Source organism: Chelonia mydas, chromosome 1, assembly GCF_015237465.2.
Source record: "Chelonia mydas isolate rCheMyd1 chromosome 1, rCheMyd1.pri.v2, whole genome shotgun sequence".
NCBI lineage: Eukaryota > Metazoa > Chordata > Testudines > Cheloniidae > Chelonia > Chelonia mydas.
The window spans coordinates 304,248,848-304,271,671 of record NC_057849.1 but is presented as its reverse complement, the minus strand read 5'-3'; the positions used below and the strand labels follow the sequence as shown (position 1 = coordinate 304,271,671).

The following is a 22,824-nucleotide window of genomic DNA, read 5'->3' as shown; positions in this document are numbered from 1 at the left end:
GAGGTGATTCTTATACCTTTTCTTTAAATAAAATTCTTCCTTTAAGAACCTGATTGATTTTTCATTGTTCTTAAGATCCAAGGGTTTGGGTCTGTGTTCACCTGTACCAATTGGTGAGGATATTATTATCGAGCCTTCCCCAGGAAAGGGGTTGTAGGGCTTGGGGGAATATTTTGGGGGAATAGGACTCCAAGTGCTCCTTTCCCTGTTCTTTGTCTAAAACACTTGGTGGTGGCAGTGTTTTACCTAATCCAAGGGCAAAGACTTTGTGCCTTGGGGAAGTTTTAACCTAAGTTGGTAGCAATAAGCTTAGGGGGTCTCTTCATGCAGGTCCCCACATCTGTGCCCTAGAGTTCAGAGTGGGGAAGGAACCTTGACAGGCAGTAACTTGTCTAATTTAAGTTTTCTCCTGCTGATAAACACTGTGCTGAAGATGTTAAAGTGCACTTATATTCAGAAAAGTAGTATGGAGAAACGACAGCTTCTTAATCAACCCTGTGGGTAGTCAGAATCATAGCTGCTCAGTTTTGTGACAAAACTAAAGGTTTTCCTACATTTATTCTGTTTAGGTCTCCTCTCCTATGGGACCTGGTTTCTATTCTGGTATATGCATCAACAAAATAGTTAGCTAAGTTCCAGCTGGAGGACCAAATTTTACATTCAGTTATACTTGTAATAACCACACCACAATGTCTTTGTTCCTAGTGCTGGTCCCAAGCCCAGATAAAGTGGAAGGGTTGGGCAATGGCTTGGCAAGCCATCCCTCTAAAACGTCCCTAGCTTTGACATGCAGAAGAAAAACACGTACAACGTACAACGTTAGCAATTTCATCTGCTTTATCTGCTTCGGCAGTTTTGTCTACTACTCACAATGGAACCAAGCTTCAGGATGCATCTAAATCTTCTACTGCATGCAGAGGAGTCACACTGTATGATGATGATTCTTCCATAAACAGAAATGGGAGGGAAGCACCTGACAAAGATGATATGTTGCCTTCTGAAGCAACATCAGTATCTGAGGATGGACCACGGAATGTCTGATCATTAACAGCTGTTGGAAAAAGGACTCTCTTGGCTGAAGAAGTGGAAAGGGTGACTGTTGTATGTAGCATGCAGGAGACATGGTGGAATTTAAACACTGACAGCACAACTCTGACTTGTAGCAGTCAGACCTTTCAATTGTTGCATGCCCAATGACACATCTGAAGGACACACTGGTGTTGCTTTGATTTTGTCCCTGTGGCACAATCTGCACAACTGACTTGGCAGGCCTATTCTCCATGCCTGATAGCCACCATTTTGAGTTTGAATGGAGGATGTATGGTAGTTATTAGTGGATATGCTCAACATGACACAAGGCCTGATGCTGAAAAGGATGGTTTTTATACCAGGTTAGAGGACGTTGTATGTAGTATGTGATCCTGACTTCATATTGCCATCTTAGAAGATATGAGCATGAGAATTGGCCATGATAACTGGATTTGAATTTGTACTGGGACCACACAGTTTACCGGAGGAGAGATCAGATAATTATTTTCATCTATTAGAATTTGCTTCCACACATGAACTATTTTTAATTCTACCTGGTTTCAGCTCAAGAACTGCTATAAGTATACATTTCAATATCCATTGGTAACAATACAGCCTTGGATCACATTCTAGTTTGGAACAAGATGTATGTGTATTTAGGAGTGCTGATCTTGCTCTTGAATCTGATAATCAACTCCTAACAGCAACAATGATGTTCCATTTAATAAAGTTCCAAAGACTGGCATCTACTGCGTTGAAATGTGTAAATGTTGATAAGCTTCATGATGAAGGAATTGCTAATAATTACACAGGTAGCAATTTCCAACAAATATTCTATATTGTATTACCAGCTGTCTAACGCCCAGGAAGCATGGGCTTTCTTCTGGGATTCTATCACAGAGATTGCTGGAGAACAACTGGGACTAAAGAGAATGAAAAAGCAATACTGGATTACAAATGATACCATCAAAGTATGGGTGAGAAAAAAAGAGGCATGGTGCAGAATGGATGAACTGGAAGGTCAGAATCAAGTCAGTGAATGGAAGAGGAAATGGGCAATAGAGGAAAAGCAATGTCTTGAGTGAGCAGTCACGAGGGCCTGTCAGAATGATCATAATCAATGGTGGAATGGTATGGCACAGTGTATTCAGAAAGCCTCCGAAAGACATAACCAGAAATGTGTATTTGAGACTATGAAGTTCCTAAATTGCACATCCAGTGTGGTTTCTGTACAGCTCAATTTAGAATCCATGGTATATATGTTCTGTGGAATGTTACTGAAAAATGACTAGAGCAAGAGAAGAAAGTTTCATCGCATTTATAGCTTATAGCTGATTTTGACTCAGTGGATACTTTTATGCCCATATGGTGTGCCTGAGGACTTAATGTACTTAGTGGAAGAATTGTACCATGCTACATTTAGCTGTGTGAAGGTAAATGATTGTTAATTGCAGTCTGATTTTCAGTAGCGTCAGGAGTATGCCATGGATGAGTTCTGTCACCTTATTTAATGTTCTAATAGACTATTTGATGACAAAGCTGACTGAGGCCAAAGCAGGAGGTGGGAAATTTAAAGATTCATCGTTAGAGGATCTCGAGTATGTGAATGATATTGCCTTACTTGGACTGACTACTGACCAACTATAGCTAATGCTGGAAGAGCTGCTATGGGATCTATGGGATTTAATCTATGGGATTTAATATCAGTGGTGATTAACCAAAGCTATTCATGCCTCCTATAAAATGGAAATGACCTGCTGATGCTGCATGTATATGGCAATTATACTGAATGGGTGGATAGTTTTATCTGTCTGGTAGTCAGTTGACAGCAGAAGGTTCTATATCTGAAGAAGTCACACATCGGATCAGTCTTGCATGAATGGCATTTCAATATCTTCAAAGGACTTTGTTTGGGTGGCGTGATGTTGTGTGATAACTAAGATACAAGTATTCAATGCGGTAGTAACATCAACTCTGTTACATGGAGCAGAAACATGACCATTATAAAACAGCCGAGGAAAGGAAACTAAACAGTTTTCAGTTTTGAAAGTTATGGCGTATTCTTAACATCCATTGGTTTGATTTTGTCACAAATGAGGAGATATGTAGAAGTTCCTGGCAAGTTGCAGTCGTGTACCAGTTGAGAACAGGATGACTGCAATAGTGGGGTTATGTACACTGTGCAGAAGAAGGTATGCTTTTACAAAAGGTTTATAGAGCTGAGGTCAAAGGAAGTAGAACATGAAGCTGACCACAGATGAAGTTGGAAGATGCAATTCTGAGGGATTTAAGAAGCCTCAATCCTCCCATACTGACCTTTACCAAAGGAAGAACACTTGCAAGGGGCTGTTCAAGAAGGAAGTCCATTCTATACACAGCTGCGGCTACATCAAAAAGAAAAGGAATACTTGTGGCACCTTAGAGACTAACAAATTTATTTGAGCATAAGCTTGCGTGAGCTACAGCTCACTTCATTGGATGCATCCGATGAAGTGAGCTGTAGCTCACGAAAGCTTATGCTCAAATAAATTTGTTAGTCTCTAAGGTGCCACAAGTACTCCTTTTCTTTTTGCGGATACAGACTAACATGGCTGCTACTCTGAAACCTGTGGCTACATCATAGCTCTGTGAATCCACTGCTATATCTTAATACATCACTGACTTCAGACAATGGAGTTGCACAGTGTATAAATGAGGGCATAATTTGGCCCAAATAAACTTTCTTTTTTACTAGTGATGATGCATGAACCAGAAAAAGCACAGCTTGATTTTTCAGATGTCAGGGTTTGTAATGTTGCAGGATCAGCAAAGTGGGGCAGTGCCAGAGGGCTATTTAACTACTGAGATTCTTTGTGTGTCATGGATTCTTCACACTTGAATCGTTTAAAACATGCTACTGTTTTTGGGGCAATAAGCGTGCTATCTTCTGGGCAACAGCAACAAATACGCAAAGACCTGGGAGTTGCGACCTGGAATATAGGTTCACTTATGGGTAGGTCAGGAGAGGAGGTTGAGGCAGTGGCTAGAAGGAAAATCTGTATACTGTGTCTGCAGGAAACCAGGTGGTGTGGAGCCAAAGTCAAATCTTGAAAGATGGATTTCAATTTTTTGGTCTGGAGAAAAAATAAAATGAATGGGGGTAGCTATCATCATAAGGCCAGAGATTGCTCAGGGTATCATGGGTGTAGAAAGAAGAGACCAATGGATAGAAGTAGGATTCATGAGAGAGAGAGAGTAAGGTTATAGGTGTGATGTCAGCATGTGCTCCACAGCAAGGCAGACCTATGGAAGAGAAGGAGAGCTTTAGAAATGAGCTGGTAGAATTGGTGGTTATGGTTGAGAGTAACACCTTGTTAGCAGTCAGTGGTGATTTAAACTGCCACATTGGTGAAGGGAACCCAGCAGAAGGAGTGGTGGGTTAATTTGGCTTTGGTAAAATAAATGCAAAAGGAGAGAAGAAGGTTGAGTGGTGTTTGTTAATGGCTTTTCAGTGATGAATACATAGTTTGAAAAAAGAGACTCCCACCTAGTGACGTACGATAGTAGAAAAAGTAAAGCCTGGGTAGACTATATTTTGATAAGAAGAGAACATATGAAAATGGTGAAATATGTAAAGGTTATACCGAGTGAATATGTGAGAACAATGCAACCTGAGGAATCAGGAGAGAAGATGAAATTGAGGAAGAAATGGGAGGTGGGGGGTCAAGGGAAAGGAACAGCTCTGCCAAAAAAATAAAGGAAGGCTGTCATGCTTTCCCAGCAACAATGAAGTCAGAGGGGGAAGAATGGAGGAAATTAAAAGACTGTTTTATTAAGTTAATGGAGGTAACATGTGGCAGAACAAGTGGTAAGATGGGTGCTTTCAGAGAAACAAGCTGATGGTGGAAGTCAGATGTACAAGTGAAATGAAAAAGAAATGATTATTCGAAGAGTTTGAGGAAGCAGGTTGTGATAACAAGACAATCAAAAATGTATGCAAACCGGTAAAAAAGGAGACTAAATTATGGTTACTAAGGCAAGAATGGAGGCTGAGGAGGAATTATATAGAAAGATGGAGGAAGATGATGGCAGGAAATTGGTTTTTGGGTTAGTGCAAAAAAGGAACAGTGAAACACAAGATATGTAGGAATCTTTGTGTGTGAAGGATAGGAACTGTGTGGTGACTAACCCTAAAGAGGTGGTAGAGATATCGAAAAAATATTCCCAAAGGCTGTTACATGTGAAGAGGGAATTGTGAATGGAAGCACTGCCAACACTTATGGGGAAGCCTCAAAAGGTAATGATCTGTGTAGAGGAGGAGGTAGAGACATTATTGAATAAGGTGAAAAATGATAAAGCAGCTGGTGAAGATGAAATAACTGTTGATCTGATCAAGGAAATTGGAGATACAGGAACAAAGTGGCTTCATACATTACTGTGAGTTTGGTGGTATCAAGCAAGGATACCAGATGACTGGAGAATGAGATTGATTGTGCCTCTCTAGAAGGGTAAGGGTGGTGCAAAAGATCCAAATACCTGTCGGGGTATCACCCTGTTAAATTAACCTCAAAGTCCTTAAGAGAGTTTTGGAGGCAAGGTTGAGGTGCAAGGTGTAGCAAAATATAGCAGAGCAGCATCATGGCTTTAGGAAAGGAAGGAATGCTATAGACACAGTATTTGCAAAGAGAAGAAGTTTGAAAGAATGATAAATGGATGGGTTAACTGGTATTTAGTTTTTTTTGATCTTGAGAAACCATATGACTTGGTTCAGCGGGAGTTGGTGTTTCAAGTATTGAGATAGAGGGATTGAGGGGGGACTTCAAGAAATGCAGATGATAGAGGAGCCATATGGAGGTCCAGAGCTATGGTGGTAACAACACATAGAATTTCAGAGAGTTGTGAGATGATGGCAGGGTTTAAACAAGGCAGTGTGCTGAGTCCACTTCTCTTCATCCTATGTATGGAGTTAATTAATAGAAAAAACAAGCAAGTGGAGACACAGAGAAAAATAACATATGCTGATGATCTGGCCCTTTTGACGGACAGCAAAAAGGAATTGGTAAATATAGTATCAGAGTGGGCATATCTGTTTAAAGATCATGATTTGAAGGTAAATATAAAGAAAACTGAAGTTATGCAAGAAGGGAAGGTGGAAGAAGAGATGTTGATCAAAGTTTTAGGAGAGAAGCTGAATCAGAAAAAAGAATTTGTTTACAGTACTTGGGAAGTAAACTTAGTACCATTGGAGAGAGATCTGGAGAACTGAAAAGAAGAACCCAATGAGCATGGGTAGTAGTGAAAAAGGTAGAAAGAGTACTGTGAGACTGGCAGTTAAGTAACAAACTGAAAGGAAAAGTGTAGGCTGTGTGTATTTGTTCCTGCCTGCTCTATGGTTTGGAAATGGTGAGTCTTATGGAGATGGAAGAAAAGAAGATACAGGTAATAGAAAATAGTATGAGGAGGAGAATGGCAGGCGACCAGAGGACAGATAAAATGAGCATGGAAGAAATTAGAGGAAAGATGAATTTGGGACTCTCAATCATAGATATGCTGGAGAGCATGCATTTGAGGTGGGCTGGACATGTGAAAAGAATGGGAGAATGGAAGAACAGCCAGTAAAGAAATCTTTGGAGGAAGATGACGGCAAGAAAGGATGTGGAAGACTGAGGATATGATGGAAAGCTCTGTCAAGAGGAGTCTGAAGAGAAAAGGACTGCATCTCCAAGACCTAGAAACCCGTGCAAGGGACCAGAAGAAGTGATGAAGAATTGTGGGCACCTGCCACGTGTCCCCTCAGATTTGCTCCTTGGCATAGACCGAGCATGCTCAGTAACACTGCTAAAGCAGGCTGTCCTCACTCTGTCCCCCCGCCCCACTATCTGTAGGCATGGGTTGTCTCTGAAAGCTCAAGTGAAGGGAAGGTGAGTTTTGTAAAGCTTGTATTATAAAGTGGGAAAACTATCTTGTTACTTGACAACTGAGCGGATTTGATCTTGAAGTCACTGAAATACTACAGACATGTAAGCCATTTACACAGTGACTTTTCAAATTAGGTAGTAGCTAAAACCTTAATGTGTGGTTCTTTCTCCTCTTCTAGTTATACAAATTATAATAGCGAGTGCATTTTCCTTCTCTACATTTTTTCAATTGCAATATTTGCAAGTTTCTATATCAAAATTGCATATACCACATATGAACCTATTATTGTGGAACATATCTTAGTCAATGCTTTGGTCCTCATTATTTGTATTAACTTTCTACCTAATTTTGTAACATAACAAAAGGACATCACAAGATTGTATACTTTAGCTGACTGAACAAAAATAGTACCACTGATTCCTGTATTAATCACATGTGCTCTGCTTTATTATCCAAGAAAGTGAAGTGAAAAGGATATGACAGACTAGATGTGCACTTGTGGTGTGTCAGTTAAGCTATAACATACCAGAAGTCAAAACTTCATTATCAAATGACCACCTATTGGGAAATGGATGAAATTTAGCTTTAATCTTGTGTTCAACAACTAACAGACCATTGTTCCATGTCTGACTCCTCATTGTAAGGGATAATATCAAGTTAATGGATTGTCTCCTTATGCTGATAGAACACTGGACCTTTCTAAGTGGTGGTCTGAGGAACATGGGTGTGATTTCCTATGAGACACATAGGAGCCGGGACTGTACCTTTTACAAGCTAACTAAATTTGTGGGATCTTGGATAATATGGGCTTTAGGGAATTCCCACAACTGGTGTAATGTGTGGGATTATTAATGTGTGTTCTGTAACATTAACATTAGTAGATCAGTATTTGTCTATCAATGTATCCATCCATCTACAATACCTATGAGCTCTGTCAATAGTGGTTGTTGCGTATCAGTTATGCTGCCTAATGGGTGGACCATATTTTCTGCTGACATGGCCTCATTTCAAGAAATATCAGACAATATTGTCCATTTTTGTGGCATCATGAGCTAACATCACCATTCTTAGACTCATTTTGAATCTAATGCAGACTGTTTTCTCAGGTTGGTCCTCTGCTGGGTCTAAGGCGGAAGCTGTGGAAATCCCTGTGGAGATCGAGTATGGAGAAGTCATAGTTTTGCATTGCAACTCAAAAAATCATTTTTGCCATTTTTCCATTATGTGAGTGGAGCGGGTAATGCTCAAAATTTTAAATGGAGAAGAGAGACACTTCCGCATATTCCACTTACAATTATTTATCTGGTCAAAAGAGTCTTTTTTAAAAAAGTGCAACAGAAGTGTAATTTTTTATTTTGGTGCAATAATATCACTTGCATGAAGCTATCACTCAGCAATCTTTTTTGTGGTTGCTTAACACTGTAAATATGTGTTAGGAACATAAAGTTTGCTACAGAAGGTAATGTTAAACAAAGGTTAGGCTGTGATAGAAAACTCCCAGAAAGAAACAAACAGGGCATAATAGGCATCCTTCTAAATTTGTAGGGTATACTACTTCGGAATAAATCTAGTGTATGCGTTTTACACAAACTAAATGTTGTTAAAGCAAAAAGTTAAAAAATGACCAGCATTCCAGGCATAATAAGTGCAATAAACTCAAAACCCACTAGAGGGCATAAAACACCACTAGAAAACTAACATATTTATTTGGGCATAAGCTTTTGTGAAAGCTTATGCCCAAATAAATTTGTTAGTCTTTAAGGTGCCACCTTATATTTATTAAATATAAATGTAGAGTCATTATATCCCCATCCATTCCACTTCAGTATTTCTTGCCGTTTCTTAGGGATGGTGGACTCCTCATTGTTTTTTGTGGATACAGACTAACACAGCTACCCCTCTGATATTAGAAAACTGTCATTTTTTATATTGCTACACATGTTGCATCCAAACACACAGTTCCAATTCACTTATATTATCTATATAAGTCCTATACTGTGTGGGGTTTTCTTGTCTAACTTCCTCCTTATTTACTGAAAAAGGAATAGTAATGTTTCTTTTTTCAAACTTATGAAAAGGCATTACAAAGAATGTAGTAAAATAAATGGCAGGCCATTAAAATGAACTTGGTAGTGTTCCTTTTAAAAGGCAAGGTAATTTCTGACTAAAGAATGGCAACCCCCCCCCCCCCAAAAAAAAAAAAAAAAATTACAGATGTAGACTGTAGAATCTAAATGTCCTTTGTCAAAACCAGGTTTGTTTTGGACATGGAGGAATTTCATGCCCCCTTGGAATACTTATCCCTGACCCTTTTTTTCCTTTCAGGCCCAAGCTTCTTTCACTGGGGATTGTTAAACTCATCAGCAAAGTTTTGATCTGAGTTTTTGAATTAGATGATCTCTAGTTTTCACAAATACTGTCCTAAATGTTAGTGGGTAAGGGCTGTTCTTGCTCTTTATTTGGTTCGCCTAAGCTGCCAAAGTGGTCTAATGATTTCCCTCCTCCAATCTCCATGGTGAGTTCATGGAACTGTTCCCTTGCTTCCTATCATGATTAATGCCAATTCTATGTTCAACAGTAGCTTCATCCATAGCCCCAAAGGCTGTTCTCTTAAGACTCTCAGTGACAGTTGTTCATCTGACCATTCATTTAGCCAGCCAGCTTTTTTATGTATTTATAGATGGGGGAAGCAAGAAAAGCAGTTCTTGGACTCTAAGAGACTGGCAATCGCCATGATAAATCTGCACCCTTACCTAGACCTTAAAAATAGCCTAATGATCTTGAAAAAGTAATTTCTAATAATTCAATAGATTGTTGTTGGAGCGAGACCCAGAACATTATATGCATGATCCCAAATTTTATTCCAACCTAGAGAGATTCTGTATGGAGTTGTAAACCATTTTTCTTCTTGTTTTTACTGCCTTCAGAGGCCCTATGTTGCAATAACCATCTCTTATGCTGAATAGTGATGGGCAATGTTCCCTCCAGAGCCCATGAATTCTGCTCCAAGCATTGGCCAGAGTGATCACTCATAAATGATGAAAGCATCCCTCCTCTCTAGTGTTGATGTGCTCAGGCCTTCCTAACCTAAAATGCAAGACAGACAAACTCACATCTTCATATGGTAGTGCACTGTGTTGCCCCTAGGACTGCCAGGTTGGCTGAGGTAAACATTTCTCAAATAGAAGGTTTCTAATAAAATAGTAATTATTTACACTTATACAAGAGCTTTCAGCCTAGAACCCTAAAGTGACTTCTAAAGGTGGGTATAAGTATTCTGATTTTGTAGATGGAAAATTATGCACAGAAAGGCTAAAAGACTTGACCAAGGTTATACAATGAGTCTCTGGCAGTCAGGAAAAGGACCCAGGTCACCTGACCTGTAGTCCTCTGATTCACCTCACTACTAAAACTGGTTGAAATTGTCCCCCTCCTCCTGCCCTTGTGGAAAATTTTGACTTTTTTGGAACTTGCTGAGCTGCTGCGATGCATCATGGAAGTCCCAGGCCATGTTGTGTCATGGGAGGAGTAGTTCATCTGGGGAACCCAGCCTATAGAGAAGATTGGGGGCATGACATCTCAAACAGCAACTACCCCATGGCACAGGGGCAGCATTTCTTAAGTGAAATATTTCAATTTTCAGCTGAAAACCCCCAAAATGTGCATTTTAGTTTTTGTTGAAAAGTCTATTTTTTCTGTGGAAAGCAGGCAGTTTTCACACAAATTTTCACAGCATAAATTGTTTAGTCAAAACCCCAATTTTCCACAGGAAAAAGCAGTTTTGACAGAAAAGCGCTTACCAGTCTGTCTTATCATTATTTTTACTTATAGTACAGGGGTGCCCACAGTGTGCTAGGCATTGTCTACACATATGAGGAATGTGGGCCTTTCCTGAAGAGTTTACGATCTATGTCCCCACTCCTGCAAGCTGCTTCATGAGAATGGAATCCTGTGCCCATGTGGATTCACAGAGACACTGAAATGGTCTGTCTGAGAGGAGGGGCTTACACAACCAGCATCGAAGAATGGATAATCTTTGCTTGTTTATGATTAATTTTATTTCTAAAGTGCTCGCATCAAGGGGCTGTTCTGATAATTAAAAATAATAATTCTGGCAATGCTGGCAGACCCTTGGGAATAGCAACATTAGCAGTATCCTTATATACAGGGCTAGATTAAGGCAGAGGCACTAAAGGCCTATGCCTGAGGTGCCATCTCCTGGGGGCACATGATGGATCAGAATCCCACATTTCATTAAAAAAAACCAAACACTCCATGTTTCTAGCTCTTATGCATGTAAAAACCAAACTTGAAATCATGAACAAAGAATAACTAATGCCTGTCCAAATGCAGAGAGCCTAACTGGGAACTCCCCATTTACCTTAACTCTAAAGCATGCTGCCTAGACACTATTTATTCACAAATCAGTTCTAACCAGCCCAATTAATGTAGAAGATGAGGATAGTTTTCCAGTGCTCGCAAGATGCACTGTTGAATACTTTCCTTTTGAGATCAGCTAAGAAAAATCCCTTACTGAAGTACAGAAACTGTTTTGACAGAAGAACAAAAATGCCAAACATGAAGCAATATTATAGAGATGTCAGATTATGTTTGACAATTGCAAAATGGTTTCTTTGTCTGAGAAGGATGCAGTAAATTGTTATAAAGCTGTTCCCTAGTGCTTCCAAGCTACTTGGTGACTAAACACTGGCAAGTGGACACTAATTAGTCCTTTATCTCAGCATTGCATCCTACAGCAGATAATTTAGAATGCCATTGGTGATAAGTTTAAGCAGCATCCATGTGCCTTTCAACTGTGTTGCCTTGGGGATTGCTAAACAGTTTGAGTTTACCATTTAAAAATTAACCAAGTTGTCATTGGGGACTATCTCCATTTTTAAAAAAGATACTATACGTTAACGTGGCATGATCTTGGGCTATGGTATTTGGAAATTAAATATAAAAATTAAAGTATTTTTCCTCCATTTCAAAACAAAGGGTAGGGAAAAGTGTTTTCTTTTTAAAAGTCTTTATCCGTACTAAGAAAATGATATCTGATTGTTATGAAATATATATTTAACTTCAAAAACTAGAACCTTTATCGTGTTTACTTTCAGATTTTCTGATACCATGGTGATGAGCATGGGATAAAGGCCTGGTTGGATAATTATTGATAGAAAACATATATAATGAGTACAAGAGTTAGCAATCCTTCCAATGTATTTTTCTCCTGTAGCTCAAATGCTCTATACTATGTGGGGGAAATTAATTTTTCAGTTTGTTATATTAAGCAAACAATAAATAAGTCAAAGAAAAAATGACATAAAAGATCAGAGGACTAGTTGGATCTTTTCCATGGCAGCTCTGACTTAACTACCTCTTTAACAGAAAATATTCCAAGGGCTTTGCACACGGTAGTTATTACTTACATGGTCATTACACGATTTTTCAATAGGTATATTTTATATATATGCATGTGTGTGTATTACACACACACACACACACACACAGCACAGACGTATGCACAGAAGAGTTAGATTGTCTAGCTCTTTCAAGATACAGAAATGAACTGAAAATGGAGATGTGGACAAGGTTTGAGATAGTATATTTTTCTTGCGGCAACCTGCAGCAGAGAGCTACTGTTTCTATATGAAACCACAACATGTCATGAGATGTATTAAACATTGGTGCAGCAAGACATATTAAAAGTGACATTGTCTTATTTCACACCAACGTCCTTACTAAATTTTCAGCATTGTCCTGGTTGGAACTGGAAATATTGATCTCGTACTCATTGGCCGTTCAGGGATCCTCACCACTGGCAAGTGGCTGACAATGAGAATAAAGTTTTTTTCTTGTGACTCCTATGCCATTCGATAATAAATCAATATTTACACTATTTACTATAACTCTCTAAAATATGCTTCAGGAACACTGTGGTGCAGAGTAGCCTCACCAGGTTTCAGAGTAGCAGCCATGTTAATCTGTATTCGCACAGTGCCACAAGTACTCCTTTTCTTTTTACCATAAAAAGGGTAGTCCTACTTAATATCATTTTACCAATGTTTCAGGGGAGGGGTAAAAGTATTGCATAGTTTTGTTCTATGGAAACCAATTTTTTGGTTGTTTGTTTTCTTTTAAAAAAGAAAAAAGGAGGTAACACTTTACATTAGATAAGGCAAGAACAACTAGGATGAAAGAGAGAGAACCTGGCTTTCTAATATGCATGCATTCTGGAAATGGTATATGATAACTAATACTATAGTATAATATAACAATGCTTTTCGCTTTTATATCTATTTTCTTATTTAGGCCCGCCCCCGCAAGTCCTGCAAGTTATCTATCTACCTGGTACTTATGGCTACATTCATCACCATAATATTTCAGTGCTTCATTGTCATTAATGGATTTTATTCTCACAATGTGTATAAGCTGTTTCATGTGAGTGATCCATGCAATCATGAAATTAATCGGGTTCCATGCAAAGATCCGCCCAGATAGATCCATTTGCAGGATCTACACTCTAGATTGTAAATGCTTTGGGGCAGGCTCTGCCTCTTCCTTTGTGCATTGAAACCTCCTAGTACATTTTGGAAGATATCACAGTCTAAATAATAATAAAAATATATGTCTTGTTGGCCCTGACCCTGAAAACACTTATGCATATTTTTAACTTTAGGCATGTGGGCTGCATCATTGACTCCAAGACAAAAAGAGTGACTTCAGTGGAGCTATTCAGGTGGTTAAAGTTAAAGCAGCCTTTCACATACTCAGAGAATTAGTGAGTAAGGTCCCATGGAGGAAAGTCTAAGGGATAAAAGAGTTCAGGAGAGCCGGCAGCTTCTCAAAAAGATAACATTAAAGGCATCACAGCAAACTATCCAGATGCAAAGGAAAGAGAGGAAGAATAGTAAGAGACCAATATGACTGCATCAGCAGCTCTTTACTGACTAGAAAACCAGAAAGGAATCTTACAAAAGCAGAAACATGGATGAATTGCTAAGGATCAGTATAAAAGACTAGCACAATCTTCTAGCAAGGGATGTAAAAGGCAATAAGAAATACATTAGGAGAAAGAGAAAGGCAAAGAAAAGTGTAAGTCCACTGGTTAGCAGGGAAGGAGAGCTGATAACAGATGACACAAAGGCTGAGGTGTTTAATGTTTATTTTGCTTCAGTTTTCACTAAAAAAAAAAAGGTTACTGGACGCTTAACAGGTTTCAGAGTAGCAGCCGTGTTAGTCTGTATTCGCAAAAAGAAAAGGAGCTACAGCTCTTTCGAAAGCTTATGCTCAAATAAATTTGTTAGTCTCTAAGGTGCCACAAGTCCTCCTTTTCTTTTTGGATGCTTAACATGATTAATAGTAATAGCAAGAGGGAAGGAACACAAGCCAGAACAGGGAAACAACAGATTAAAGAATATTTACATAAATTAGAGGTATTCAAGTCAGCAGGGCCTGATAAAATTCACTCTAGGGTACTTAAGGAACTAGCGGAAGCAATCGCTGCGCCATCTGTCATTATCTATGAAAACTCATGGAGGACGGGTGAGTTCCGAGAGGATTGGAGAAGGGTAACCATAGCACTTATCTGTAAAAAGGGAACAAAGAGGAATCAGGGAATTATAGACCAGTGATCCTAACTTTAATACCTGGAAAGATACTGGAATAAAATTATTAAACAATCAATTTGTAAGCACCTGGGACACTAGATGGGGAGGGCTCTGAGTTACTACAGAGAATTCTTTCCCAGGTGTCTGACTGGTGCATCTTGTCCACATGCTTAAGGTCTAACTGACTGCCATATTTGGGGTTGGGAAGGAATTTTCCCCAGATGTTAGGGGTCCATTACAGGAGAGGGTGGGTGAGGTTCTGTTGCCTGCAATATGCAGGAGGTCAGACTAGATGATCATGATGGTCTCGTCTGACCTTAAAGTCTATGAGTCTATAAGTAATAGCCAACATGGATTTGTCAAGAATAAATTATGCCAAACCAACCTAATTTTCTTCTTTGACAGAGTTCCTGACCTAGGGGGTCGGGAGGGGAGACCTGATTTATCTCAATTTTAATAAACTTTTGACTTTGCCCCTCAAGATATTCTCATAAAAATAGAGAAACATGGTCTAGATGAAATTGCTATAAAGTGGGTGCAAAACTGGTTGAAAAAACATTCTCCTAGAGTAGATATCAATGGTTTGCTGATAAACTGGGAAGATGAATCTAAGTGGGGTCCTGGGTTGGGTACTATTCAATATTAATTGACTTGCCCAAGGTCATACAGCAAGAGAAGCCAGTTCTAGGCTTTACTAAGTCTCTTCATTATGGAATAAGGCTTGTTACATATACTAGCTGACCCCAAATCCAAGCTACAAAGGCTAAAAACAGACCTTTCCCTAGATTGATTTTGTTTTTATTTATATGCTGTTTGTTCACCTTAAAAATATTACATTCACATATCTATTCTCAGGTGGGAATGCATTGTGTAGGCCAACTCCCAAGTAGAGCAACTAAAAATGGGCCTGAGTTGTGAAGTTCAGATCCAGACTCAGATCCAAACTGAACTTCTCCAAAGTTTGTGGGTGTTCTTTTTTGATGTGCTTGCTCGATTCAGAAGGGGGACCATCCAGTGTTCTGGTCTAGGCCCAATGATATTCACGGGAATGTCATCTACACCCCATTTCTTAATCAACTGCTCCCTCAGATTTCCTTTAGGGTACAGTATGGTATACTAAAATACATTAAACAGGGTAGTAAGGTCAAACCTACTCAGTTCTGACCTGGCCAACACATTGCCTCCTCTCCTAAATTTCTCCTGAGCACATATTGCCAAATAATTATTTAAAAAAAAAATCACATACCACATACATTGGCACTATATACGTACAGGGCTGTTTACAAATATAATTGTGCTGTTTTGTGGTACATTAACTAATACCTGTTAGAAACTGAACTGAGATCACCACAATTACTTCACTTCTGACCCAAATCCAAGTGATCCCAAATCTGCATAAAGCTCACAGAGACTCTGAAGGCCTTGAAATTGATTTTGCCTCTATTTGCACTAGGGCATTTCAGCGCTGTCATGGCTGGAACTGGAACTATGTATGATTTCATGCAGGTTTGTTACTGTTGCATCTTAATGATTCCAAACAGATTTGTAAGTATTAGTTACAAATTATTAGTTTTTGGGTACAAAAGGGTAAATTATCAAAACACACACCTAATTTTAGTATGGGTTTGTCTTCTATCTTTTTAAAAACTGTCATATACAAACTGTCATAAATGCATCCCTGTTATGCACCATTGTACTTTTTTATTATATGTTAGCTTCTAATTATAGTATTTCAAAAATCTTGAAATAGTAAGCAGAATTTCCTCACCTTTTAAGAAACAAACAATCAAGTAAAAACACTGACTTTTTCCTTGTTTGTTGTGTTCTTGCTTTAAAGATTTTCATATTATTTGAAATGGAATATTAGATCAAGCTGAGCACCTGGCATATTAAAATTCTCTAATATGTCACTTACTAACACTACTCTCAATGGAAAATAGTATTTCCAGGGTGTTTTTCCTCCCCCTCATCCTCTAGGCAAAACTAGTCAAAACACAATACGGTTTGTGCCAGTGTGATATTTATGCTGGAATAACTCTTTGCAGGAAACAAATTCTTCCCGAACGCTAATTCTCAGTCCATTATATTCAAGGGAATGAAAATAATAAAAACTACTAGACTCCCTGGAATCACTCAATACAGGTGTTATAATCTAGGTAATAATTAAGAATGTCCCCTTTAAGCCAGTGGAGCCTTTTGCATAAACTGTTGTGTACAACCTGCCCCCATTTACTATGTTTAGATGTAAAACTTGATTAAAAGTCCACTATTTTTGTTTCCACCCCAACACAATCACTACGGTATTTCTTCTGAGGACGACTATTGTTATTTTGCCTCTTGACCTCAATAGTTGACTTACCTCTCTCCCCTATGTTTTTTTCTAGTGAGAGTATATTTGAAAAACCTCTCATTATGAGCCAAGATGCTTCTTGCAATTCAATGTTCAGGTTTTTGTTGTTGTTGTTGTTTTAACCCTGCTCTAATTATCTATTTCATTCTCTTCTCTGTATTTTTATCAGTCACTGTGCCAGGTCAGATAAGCCGAGGGCCAAAGAAATAAGAAACAACCCACATGCTTCATGTTTAGCAAAATCTGCTCAGAGCCAGAGTTCACCTGGTAAAAAACAAATTAGTGCTTTGAACAGCCAGACTCCCCACTCATCCTAGGTCAGCTCCCAAACCATGAAAGAACAAGGGGGAATGCTACAGAGCTCAATCCTTTTATAGTCCCTCCTGACAGAGTAATTCACACCAGCTGAGCCCAGCCACATTCCCCTCCTTGTAATAAAAGCAGACACTTGTGTGACGTATTCTGCTTATGGAGAGAGAGTTAACCCTTTCCCTGCCAGTTGCTGGATAGGGTCTATACAGCCGGTCACAAACTCACAGTGCTCCTTAAAATAATTTATATATTTTAAATTGGGAATTTTGAATAAAGGAATTTATAAACTCACAAGAAGTACTGCATTGATAACTGGGAGACTAAGGCCCATTTCCACAAAGGTATTTAGGTATCAAAGTCCCAGTTTTAGGTGCCACTGCAATCCACAAAACTCCTGCTTGGCTGCCGCCTAACCCTGTAGGCACCTAAACTTACCTGGTGCCTAATGTTTTGCTGTAAAAGTTCCCTTCCCAGCCTCACTCTAGGCATCTGGATGCCTGTCTCCTGCCTACGCCCCAGTGCAATCCACGAACAGCGGGCAGACTGGCAGAGAAGTGCCCGTCTCAGCTGGGCCCAATCCAGGAGGGGCCCAATCCAAGAGGTGTGCTCAGAGGCAGCCAACCAGAGCAGGTGCCATTCAAATTCTGGCCAGAGGAGGAGGTGGTACCCACCTAATAACTTTTAGCCCAATGATTAGGGCATGCACCTGGGATATGGGAGACCTGGTTTCAGTCTCTCCCACATGTGATTGGGAAGAAAGGAGTGGAACAAGGGTCTCCCACCTCTCAGGAGGTTATGCTAACCACTGTATTATGGGATAGAGTGATGTTAGTCTTCCTCATTCTCTCCTGCTGAAGCTGATCCACTTTGAATAAATACTTAAAGAGTCACTGGACTAGAGAGTGAACACATAAGAATAAGTCTATAGCCTGCTCTTTAGGACACCTACCCGCAAAGCGGGAAACCCAGGTTTCAATTCTCCTCTTCAAATCCTTTCTCCCCATCAGGCAGAGGGGATAGAACCTGGGTTCTCCTACATTCCAGGTGAATATTCTAACCAGGGGACTTAAAGCCACCTCCGCCAGCTGTTTTGTGTGGAATGAGGCAGGTGCCTTTCTCTTTCTCTGACTCCAGGATAGGGGTTCCCAGCTGTGGATTGCCAGAGGAGATAGGTGTCTCCCTGTATCCTGGACTTACACATCCAACTCTGTGGGAAGCGGGGAGGCTTAGGACACATTCCTCTCATTGGGATCTCCCATTTGCTAGTTTAGGCGGCTCCATGACCAGTGTGCTGGCTTTTTGTGGTTCGTATTTTTAGGTACCTATCTCTCCCTATTCATTGTGCAGGGAGATTAGGTGCCTAATGCTGCTTCATAGACTCATAGACTTTAAAGTCAGAAGGGACCATCATGATCACCTAGTCTGATCTCCTGTACATTGCAGGCCACAGAATCTCACCCATCCACTCCTGAAATAGACCCCTAATCTCTGGCTGAGTTAATGAAGTCCTCAGATCATGATAGAAAAACTTCAAGTTACAGAGAATCCACTATTTACACTAGTTTAAACCTGCAAGTAAACCATGCCCCATTCTGCGAGAAAGGACACACCCAACCCCCTGGATCTCTATGAATTTGACCTGCAGGAAAATTCCTTCCTGACCCCAAACATGGCAGTCAGTTAGACCCGGAGCATGTGGGCAAGACCCATGAGCCAGACACCTGGGAAAGAATTCTCTTCAGTAACTCAGAGCCCTCCCCATCTAGTTTCCCATCACCAGCTGTTGGAGATATTTGCTGCTAGCAGTCTCAGATCAGCTACATGCCATTGTAGGCAGTCTCATCATACCATCTCCTCCATAAACTTATCAAGCTCAGTCTTGAAGCCAGTTAGATTTTTTTGCCCCCACTGCTCCCTTTGGAAGGCTGTTCCTGGACTTCACTTCTCTGATGGTTAGAAACATTTGCCTAATTTCAAGCCTAAACTTGTTGATGCCAGTTAATATCCATTTGTTCTTGTTTCAGCATTAGTGCTTAACTTAAATAACTTCTCTCCCTGCTTGGTATTTATCCCTCTGATGTATTTATAGAGAGCAATCATATCTCCCCATAGGCTTCTTTTGGTTAGGCTAAACAAGCCAAGCTCTTTGAGTCTCCTCTGATAAGGTAGGTTTTCCATTCCTTGGGTCATCCTATTAGCCCTTCTCTGCACCTGTTCCAGTTTGAATTCATCTTTCTTAAACATGGGAGACCAGAACTGCACACAGTATTCCAGATGATGTCTCACCAGTGCCTTGTATAATGATACTAAAACTTCCTTGTCTCTACTGGAAATACCTTGCCTGATGCATCCTAGGACTACATTAGCCTTTTTCATGGCTGTATCACACTGGCAGTTCATTGTCATCCTGTGATCAACCAATACACCCAGGTCTTTCTCCTCTGTTCCTTCCAACTGATAAGTCCCCAGCTTATAGCAAAAATTCTTGTTGTTAGTCTCTAAGCGCATGACCTTGCACTTTGCACTATTACATTTTATCCCAGTCTTTGTGGATCACTTTGTTCCTGTGATTTTCTAGGCACCTAAAAGTTAGGCATTGCAACACTCAGCATCACAACACCTAAGTCCTATAAAACCAGTGTAACATGGTATCATAAATATAAAGGGAAGGGTAACCACCTTTCTGTATACAGTGCTATAAAATCCCTCCTGGCCAGAGGTAACATCCTGTTACCTGTAAAGGGTTAAGAAGTTCAGCTAACCTTGCTGGCACCTGACCCAAAGGACCAATAAGGGAACAAGATACTTTCAAATCTTGGGGGAGGGGGGGAGCAAGGCTTTTGTTTGTGCTCTTTGTTTACGTGGTTGTTCTCTCTTGGGACTGAGAGAGGCCAGACAGAAATCCATCTTCTCCAACCCATCCTAATCCAAGTCTCCAATATTGCAACCAGTATAGATAAGCCAGGCAAGGCGGATTAGTTTATCTTTTGTTTTATGTGAATTTTCCCTTTGTTAAGAGGGAGGGTTATTCCTGTTTTCTGTAACTTTAAGGTTTTGCCCAGAGGGGGATCCTCTGTGTTTTGCATCTGAATACCCTGTAAAGTATTTTCCATCCTGATTTTACAGAGATGATTCTTTTACCTTTTCTTTAATTAAAATTCTTCTTTTAAGAACCTGATTGATTTTTCATTGTTCTTAAGACCCAAGGGTTTGGGTCTGTGTTCACCTGTACAAATTGGTGAGGATTATTATCAAGCCTTCTCCAGGAAAGGGGGTGTAGGGCTTGGGGGGATATTTTGGGGAAAGATGTTTCCAAGTGGGCTCTTTCCCTGTTCTTTGTTTAAAACGCTTGGTGCTGGCAGCATACTGTTCAAGGCCAAGGCAAAGTTTGTACCTTGGGGAAGTTTTTAACCTAAGCTGGTAAGCATAAGCTTAGGGGGTCTTTCTCATGTGGGTCCCCACATCTGTACCCAGTGCTCAGAGTGGGGAAGGAACCCTGACACACGGGCATTGCCAATGAAAGCTTTCCCTCAGTGCCCTTTCATTGTGTTCTTAATGGAATACCTTGAGAAATGTACGATTAATTCTCTGCTGAGTATAAGAACACAGATGCCTACCAAGCCCCAGTTTTGGTGGGAAGGGGAGAGAACTCCTAAGTTATTCTTCACCAGAGGAGACAAAGAAACCCTATGCTTTGAGCTCTGTGATTGGTTCTGACTAAGATCTAGCCAGTCATGCCAGAAGATTGACTGTGGTGACAAACTTACTTTGAACAAAAGACTCTAGTTAAGAGAGATTTTATTCTTATATGCACAGTTTTGCTTTTTTGTTTGTTTGTAGCCATTTCTATCCCAATTTCTTCTACTTGTTATCATTTAAATATCTGTTCTCTGTTAATAAACTTAATCTTGTTTTATTGCTCAACAATCTCAGGACAGTGTTACAAATGAATTGTCAGCCAAACTAACAAGCTGGTGCCTTGTAGTATCTTTTTAAAGGAGCAGTGAACTTGATAAAATTTTGTGAGTGCTACCGTCAAAGGGGCTGAGCACTTCAGAGGAGACGGTTTTGGGGAACCTTGGTACTGGACAGATGCACCCAGCGTTACAGGGCAGACAGTGACACAGCCCTTTCCTGCATAGAAAGTGTCACATGCTCTTGGGCTTTCTGGTACCTCAATCCCAGCATGCACTGTGTACATGCTTAAATCAGCAACTGTGTCTTGCCATTCAGTTCCTGCCTCCACTGAAGAGAAGAACAAGTCTCCTCTGAGAATGCCAAACTGCTCTGAGAATGATCCCTTTCTGGAGAGGGAAAAAACTGCATACACCCTCAAGGCTAACCTACAGTGGAGATGGGGAGTGGGCCATGTGGCCACCCCAGAAAACATCTTCTTCTTTAAGGGGTATTTGTGGTGTGGAACGGGGAATGAAGGGAGATTGTTCTCTGGGCTGCATGGGGATGGACAGAATCCAGAGCATGGTAGGCAGTTTTGTATCTGAAGGGCTCTGTTGGGCAAGTTGTGTATAAATGTGACAGCTGTCCTTGTGGCTGACACACCGTGGATTGAACCATGGACTTCTACAGCTAAACTCATAAACTGCTACATCTTGAGCTAAAGATGACAATCTCTGTTTTTGGGGGCTGTAATACTTCATATCCTCTGTGGATCTGCACAGAGAGGCCTCTGTAACACACCTCACCAATGGGTTACATACTTCCTCTGTTCAAAGGAAACTTTCCCAAGCATCTCAGGCCCACTACAGTATGAAACACAAACATGCCCTCCCTTATGTGGTGGCTGCTTTCTTGGTTGGCCCACCGGACATTGAACTAGAGAGACCTCCAGACCTAAAAATAATGCATCTTGAGCTAAAGAACTCCAACAATACTCATTTTCTTGGGATCACCACAGGGCAGGACCTATAAACATACTCACCAGTGGGTTGCATAAATATCTGGGACCAGATCTCCTGCATAGGCATAGTTCCATTAAAGTCATTAGAGTTATGATGATTTACACCAGCTGAGCATCTAGCTCCCAACACAAATGGATGTTCCTCAGATATTCTGAGGTTTGCCCATTGCTAATTATTCCTCAAAGCCCTAGATAATACCCAAATTCAACTTTTCTTATCCTGCCAGATTTATTTCTTAATGATCACTAACATCTCTGACCATGCAGCCTGCTAAACAAACTGAGCGGAAAAGCTATACTATCCATAAAGTGATAACCATTAAAACATCACCACTTTTCACAGCATCTAAGGGTATTTCTACACTGCAATGAAACACAAATGGCTGACCTGTGTCAGTTGACTCGGGCTCACAGCACTCAGGCTATGGGGCTGTTTAACTCCTGTGAGGGAGAAAGGTTCCTGAGCCCAAACATCAACACCAGAATTAAACTTAGCCCGAGCCTGAGTCATTTGACACAGGCCAGCTGTGGGTGTTTAATTGCAGTGCAGACATACCCTTTGAGACCACAGCTATTTCCTCTAGTAAAAGAAAATACTGCAGTATGCTAGAATAATGACCTTAAATATTACAGCATCGCTACTGAAAGATGTAGTTTTATGGATAATTAAAATAACCTTTTAAAAACAAGAGTTATAGCAAATACAG

At 40.2% G+C, this 22,824-nt stretch overlaps 1 protein-coding gene across 3 annotated transcripts in view; it reads right to left on the bottom strand.

The window, feature by feature from the left end:
• Positions 1–22,824, bottom strand: part of KCND2 (potassium voltage-gated channel subfamily D member 2) — a 439,877-nt gene that overhangs the window by 40,842 nt on the left and 376,211 nt on the right. The window lies entirely within an intron of this gene.